The sequence below is a fragment of the Sinocyclocheilus grahami genome, unplaced genomic scaffold (assembly GCF_001515645.1).
Source record: "Sinocyclocheilus grahami isolate Dianchi unplaced genomic scaffold, SAMN03320097.WGS_v1.1 scaffold98.1, whole genome shotgun sequence".
Lineage (NCBI taxonomy): Eukaryota > Metazoa > Chordata > Actinopteri > Cypriniformes > Cyprinidae > Sinocyclocheilus > Sinocyclocheilus grahami.
In genome coordinates this window covers 1,320,364-1,327,568 of record NW_015505277.1, presented here as the reverse complement: position 1 = coordinate 1,327,568, position 7,205 = coordinate 1,320,364, and the positions used below count along the sequence as shown (strand labels likewise).

Genomic DNA, 7,205 nt, shown 5'->3' with positions numbered 1-7,205 from the left:
CCCCAGTCAAAATTAAATTAAAAATAATTTTAACATGATTCCTATTGGAATTTCTGTCACAATTTTGAACCTAAAGAAAATAATACAATTTATTATTATTATTATTATGACTTCTTAGAGTCTTATGCTATTGGATATTGCAAAATTATTACCAGAACTCTTGTATCGTTTACGGACTGTGAATCACCAAATCGTTTGTCATGATTTACAATAGTAGCCTATACCTGTATAGGGAATTGATTCCAAACTAAAATTGGGATTTTTTTGGACTAGTGTGCCATAATAGCTAATTAAATTTCAAAATGCCAAAACAATTGTCAGGCAGTTGCAGGCATGTAAACACAACAATATAAGAAAGTATTTAAGCCAAGCAGAATACATTTGTCAGTTGATTCATTCTTTATCAAGTTTAATGACCACCAGATAAGTTACTTGTGAATGACCATATTCTTTTCCATTCTACTGTCAACAATATTAATCCATACAATTAAACTTTAAGAGGAAATTACTTAATGCTCACCAATTTTTATTTTCAAGATTTGTTTTTAAAGTCATCAAGTATTTTCTTTAAGCAATTTAGGATCAAATGTGCAATTTATAAATGATTCACTTTTCTCTCTCCCAATCAAACAGGTTAACAAAACCTTGGGCTATAATTGGAATAGAATACTAACTCGACTCATATCTTGTTGAAATAATAAATAAATAAATGAGCAGAACCGTATTTATGATTCCACAATACATGTAACTGTATGCTAAATGCAATGCAATCAGTCTGACAGATGAATTATGAGAAACACCACTAGGTTGTGTGGTCTGATTTGATAAAAGCGGTCTGAAAAGCATTGGGTCCAAGGTGTTTGATTGCCACTTTGTCTTGAATTTGCAATCACTCAAATGAAGTTTGCAATAAAAAAAGACACGCTGTTGCACACATGCTTATTGTTCGCCATGTTTGCAATTGGTTTCTGTCATGCTTCCACTGCACCCTAATGTTTATAGTTATGAGCTGAGCTTGGTATAAACTATATTGGTATACACTATGCGTTTATACTATGCACTATGTACTCAAGCATCTAGTGTATGAATTATTTGGGGTTATTTTGTCATTCAACATCAGAGCCTGATAGTCCCGCTCAATAGTCCAGCTGTTGACTGCATGAAGTGTCTAACATCATACACTTTGGTTTTTCAGTTAAGAATGTGTATCATCTGGATAATTAAAGTGTACTTTTTCTTTTTGGAATTTTCAGTGTAAACATGCTATTCACATTATTTATACAAAAAAAAAAAAAAAAGACATACTGTCGAATAGTGCATAAGTATGCAAACTGGGACACACCTAAAGATTCACAAAATAAAATTTTATTTGAAGACCTAATTAGAGTTGACAAAAAGAAACCGTGAAATATCCCAATGTTGTTATACAAAATATCCACACTTTTGAATGCCGCTTGTTCAATCAAATATGAGTACTGGAATGTTGTGTTGTATAACCATAATTGTAGAATGATTTTTAATGATAAAAAAGTCTATTTAAATAATTTATGAAATAATTTAATAGAATTCAACATGTACTTACGAAAACAAATATATAATTCTTAATATGCACACAGCAGCAGGACTGGCACTCCACATGATACTTGTGAATGTATCCTAAAAAGAAGTAAAGCATTGGCTCTTCATTCCACCCACACCTGATTCTTTAGGTAAATAGCAGCTTATGGGGAGCTTATTTTGAATATGATTAGAATATAAATCATACCATGACCCTGACTGAGGTTTTATTTACTTACTTTACTTTTAGATGTAATACATTGTGTTTTAATATGACTTAAACCTACAAACCAACACCAATGGCCAAATCAAATAACTCCTTAAGGTCGCTTCTGCAAATTTTCACTCATTATAGTGTCTTATTATTAGTTTCCCAGGATAACATGTCATTGCATTTGCTTTTTGCTGCTATGTCTTTGGACAACCATCTGTCTGGTAAGTTCATGTAGTGTGTATACTGTTCAAAAGTTAAGGATAAGTAAGATTTTTTTTTAAGAAGTGTCTTATGCTCATCAAGACAGTAAAAAAGTAATATTGTGAAATATTAATTTAAAATAATGATTTTAATATACTTCGAAACATAATTTATTCCTGTGGTGGCAAAGCTGAATTTTCATCAGGTATTACTATAGTTTTCAGTTTCAAGTACTGACCCCAAACTTTTGAACAGTAGTGTATATTGTTACAAAAGATTTCTATTTTGAAAAAAATGCTGTTATTTGTATTGTTTATTCATCAAAGAATCCTGAAAAAAATTAAATAAAAAAATCACAGCAGGTTCCAGAAATATTAAGAAGCACATTTTGAACATTGATATAGCACATCATATAGCACTCTCAAGCTGAGTAACTACACAACTGTACACTACTTGATTGTTGAAATCATATTGATTGATTTGATAGACAAAGCAAATCAGAAACTTAGATATCTGATCTCCAGGGACCCTTTGCTATATGTGAAGTGACCTTGAGGAGAATCTGACTTTTAATAAAATACCTGAGACACAATGCATGTCAGTGTATATTACAGATATAAATGAAAAAACAATTACAAACACTAAGTTACATACAATGTTGTAACACACAAACAGACACTGCAGACTCTGCAGCTCAAAAGGAAGGACAAACCTTATTATTAGGCCTATCATTAGAAAGTTGCGAGTTGGCTTGTATGGAAGCTTGATTCCGTCACAGAAGAAAAATTAAAAAGGTAATTCCGGCTTTTCATTTTACAATTCTGACCTTTTTTCTCTCAAAATTTCATATATATCTTATAGTTGCATAACTCAATTGTAATACAATTTTTATTTATTTATTTATTTAAGTATGTATGTATATATACTGTGTGTTTTTTTTTTTTTATGTGTGTATGTGTCATGAAGGGAAGTTGTGGCCTAATGGTTAGAGCGTCGGACTCATAACCCAAAGGTTGTGAGTTCAAATCTCAGGTCCAGCGCTCTCTCCCACCTTCAATACCATGACTGAGGTGCCCTTGAGCAAGGCACTGAACCCCCAACTGCTCCCCGGGCGCCGCAGCATAAACAGCTGCCCACTGCTCCGGGTGTGTGTTCACTGCTGTGTGTGTGCACTTAGGATGGGTTAAATGCAGAGCACTAATTCCTAGTATGGGTAACCATACTTGGTGACATGTCACGTCACTTTTTTTAAAAAGAATTCTGTCCATAGACTTCCATCCGACTGCCACAAGAGGTCGCCTCTTCATCATATTGACTCTCACACCACACAGACCTCTTGTGCATGTCACTCCGGACTACAGTTCACATCATCCATTGCACTGATTACACACACACAGCTGAATCCAATCAGACACGCTTTATAAGCCCTGGACTTCCTCATTCAGCTCGCCGAGTATTGTTCTGCATTTATCACTCTCCTAGCGTTGGCTGCGTTACTGAGCCATTCTGTGTGTCGGTTTAGTCTCTAGTGTTGTTCTGCGTTTATCACTCACCCAGTGGTAGCTGCTTTACGGAGTCTAGTTTCTAGTTTAGTGTAGTCATTTCATGTTGCCTTGCTTCCTGTTTCTTTATTCCTGCCTGTGTATCTTGGATTAACCCTTGTCTCGCCGCTCTGACTCTGTTTGTAACTCGTCTGGACTATTGCTCATGTTTCTGGATTACCCCTCTTGTCAAGCCCTCTGGATTCTGTTCGCTGATCGATGACCTATGCCAGCCCTAGGAATACTCTTTGTCTTGTCTTCTGTTTGCTGATGCTCGACCCTGCCTGTCTATGACATGATTCATGTCTATGAATAAAACTTTGCGTATGGATCCGAACGTCTCCCATCTTGTTCGCCCCATAACATAATGTGTGTGTGTGTGTGTGTGTGTATGTACTGTATATAATGTTTATTTATTTATATTCTGAATTGTGAGTTATAAACGCATCAGAGTTGTGAGATAAAGTCAAAATTATCTTTGTTTTATTACATGGTGGAAATAAAATTAGGTTTGTGGTCATAAAATGATTAAAAAAAAATTTAATAAATAAAAACTGATTTCTTGGTCATCATTTAGACTTTATGGAAATTCCTGGAGAGTGGTCATCTGATACAACAACTCCAGCACTCCATTCCTAGACGTGATGCAGAAAAACAGACACAAATTCCTCTTCTGTAATTTCTGCGCTTGTCATGTGAATCAGTGATGAGGAGTGGGAAAGACTACAAAAGGCCTGGTCCAGATCAACAAATCACTCAGCTGAATCAGAGCACAAGTCCAGTCCACTCAACATTCTGTATTGTGGAACTGAAAAAGAGTTACAAAGTGGGAGAAAAGATCTCCGCTATTATCACAGCCAGAGACCACAACAAGAACCTGAAAAGATATGGAGATTTTTTTCAAAGCAAAGCTTTTCAATTCAAAGCTAAAGGTGTGTTTTTATTTTATATTATGAACAATTAAAAAAAAAACAATATACAGAAATTATTTTGTGGGTATTTGCTAGCTGTCTGTTCTGTGTGTGTGCTAAAACAATATTGTGTTTGTATGTAGTTTTGGCTGTGTAGTCAATCAACAATAGGGGACATTTATGTTCATGGGTTTGTTTGGGTGTCGATTTTTAAATATCAACGTTGTATTACATATGTTTGGGTTTATAAAATTGCTTTCGCTACAGACATTAGTCTTTTGCGTTGCAGTTAACCTTTTCCTTTCTTCTAGAAGGCAAGTGTGTACGGTGAGCTTGTGGATCATCGTAACGGGACTTACTCTGTTCTTCTTCTTCCCTGGGCAGGACAGGCACAAGTTTTTGTACGTCTTGAGCATTCCAGTGAGGTTGTGCAGATTCTTAAAAAATACAGGGATTCCTCATTCCCACGCAGCCACTATAATGGCCACTTTGAAGGGCCAGGAACCAAGAACACCAGGATCAGTGAAGTAGTAGAATGTAATCTTAAGTGGGGTGCTGAAAGAAGTTTGAGGAAAGGCAAATGCTGCTGTGAGTATAAGGATATAAAAACAGGGACGGAGTGGCAGTGTGAGGGACCGAAGAAACTTTCCTGTGGCAAACTGATTCATCACTCATTGGGAGCTTTGGAAAACCCATTAAATCTTGTTGAAAAGCAGATTTTCACAAAGTAGGACATTTTTCAAAACAAATTCCAGAAGAATTGTAGAACTGTATAGATTATCATTATTTTTCCACAGGAAATTAACAAATGTTGCTATTACTGGTGACACACAAGTCATGAATGTCCTTTCCAACACTGCAGGCAATGGTATGTTCAGGACAGATATAATCTAAAATCAAATGTAGCTACAAGAAAATAAGTAATTAGCATAGTTATGACAGTCTTTTAAGATAAATGTTTCTTTGCTTTAGGCAAAATGCAGAGATGCAGATCCGGCTTGACAACACCAGTTCCAGCAGGGTTCTATTTGAAAGATCTTTTGTATGCAACGCTCAACAGTTAAATTCTACACGAATGGGAAACTTACGGTGGCCGAGAAGTGCAGAGCAAATCACAATTCTAAAACAAAAGAACAAATTACAAACGCAAATGCAAGTCTAAAAAACAAAATAACAATTCAGAAAGCACAACAACAATTCAGAAAACGTTATAACATTTCAGAAAACACAATGACAAATTTGAAAACAAATTAACAAGTCAGAAAACACAACAAAATCAGACAAACCGGAAGAGGTAGGGATAGTTTGAGACAGCGCCATTGGTTTGGGATTACTCACCGCTGACTGGACGAGACATCTGTCAATCAACGTATACAGGGAAGAACCAGCCGAAGAACAGCAGAGTCCTGGTAGAAAGTTCGGAGATGGTATTAAAGTAGCTTAGTTTAAATGAATTGTATGAATTGCTCATATTCTGGAATAAAAAAATACGGAGTGTATATTTACATTTAGTTCATCATCAGCTCCAGTGGTGCAGATGGATAAGTGCGTGTCACCAACTTTTTGATGCGATCGACCCGGGATCGATCCCGCCTTTTGCCGAACTTTTTTTCCCTCCCTTTTCAAATCTCGTTTTAGCAATGGATTCTATTTACACTAAGTGAAAATAGCAGTATTTCTAGCAATATGCTATTTTTTTATATACTTTATATACTAAGTGCAATTACCTATTTACACTATGTTAAAATAGCAGGATTTCTACTATCAAGTATACTACTTGTTGCAAATAGTGGCAATTATCTGCACTTCAGTATTGTAGTACATTATAAAACAGTATGCAATAATAACGTATTGAGTGTAAATTATAATTTAAATTTAAATTATTAAATGGATGCCCCCTTATTGGTACAATAAAGCCCTCCCTACACCTACCTTAACCCTACCCGATACTTTATTTTCAACTTTTTAATTATTTCCTTAATTTTTATAATACATTTTTATAATAAATGCCTTTATGATGTTATACGAGATTTGAAAAGGGAGGAAAAAAAAGTTCGGCAAAAGGCAACATCGATCCCGGGTCAATCGCATCAAAAAGCCAAAGTCAAGCACTTAACCATCTGCACCACTGAAGCTGATGTTTGCAACCACTTTTAACTAAAATTAAATAGACACCCTGTATTTTTCATTCCAGAGTACGGGCAATTCATACAATCCATTTAAACTGAGCTACTTTAATACCATCTCCGAACTTTCTACCACGACTCTGCTGTTCTTCGGCTGGTTCTTCCTGTATACGTTGATTGACAGATGTCTCATCCAGTCAGTGGCGAGTAATCCCAAACCAATGGTGCTGTCTCAAACTATACCTACCTTTTTCAGTTTGTCTGATTTTGTTGTGTTTTCTGACTTGTTAATTTGTTTTCGAATTTGTCATTGTGTTTTCTGACATGTTATAATGTTTTCTGAATTGTTGTTCTGCTTTCTGAATTGTTATTTAGTTTTTTAGACTTGCATTTGCGTTTGTAATTTGTTATTTTGTTTTCAGAATTGTGATTTGTTCTGCACTTCTCGGCCACCGTAGAAACTGCCTTAGAAACAAGATTGTCTACTTGTTGGGAGACTCCACCACAAGGCAGTAGTTTGAGTATTTAGAAAAAAATGTGCCAGGCAAGTTATTCAGTGGTCTAAATACCTCTGATATAACTTTGATAAAATGTTATTTAAGACTTGATACGTACCATAAATTTAATATAAATTGAATTTATAGTACACTATACG

The 7,205-nt window shown here is 35.3% G+C and overlaps 1 pseudogene; it reads left to right on the top strand.

Annotated features, from left to right (window-relative positions):
* Nucleotides 1–7,205, top strand: part of LOC107588094 (NXPE family member 4-like) — a 13,555-nt pseudogene that overhangs the window by 1,802 nt on the left and 4,548 nt on the right.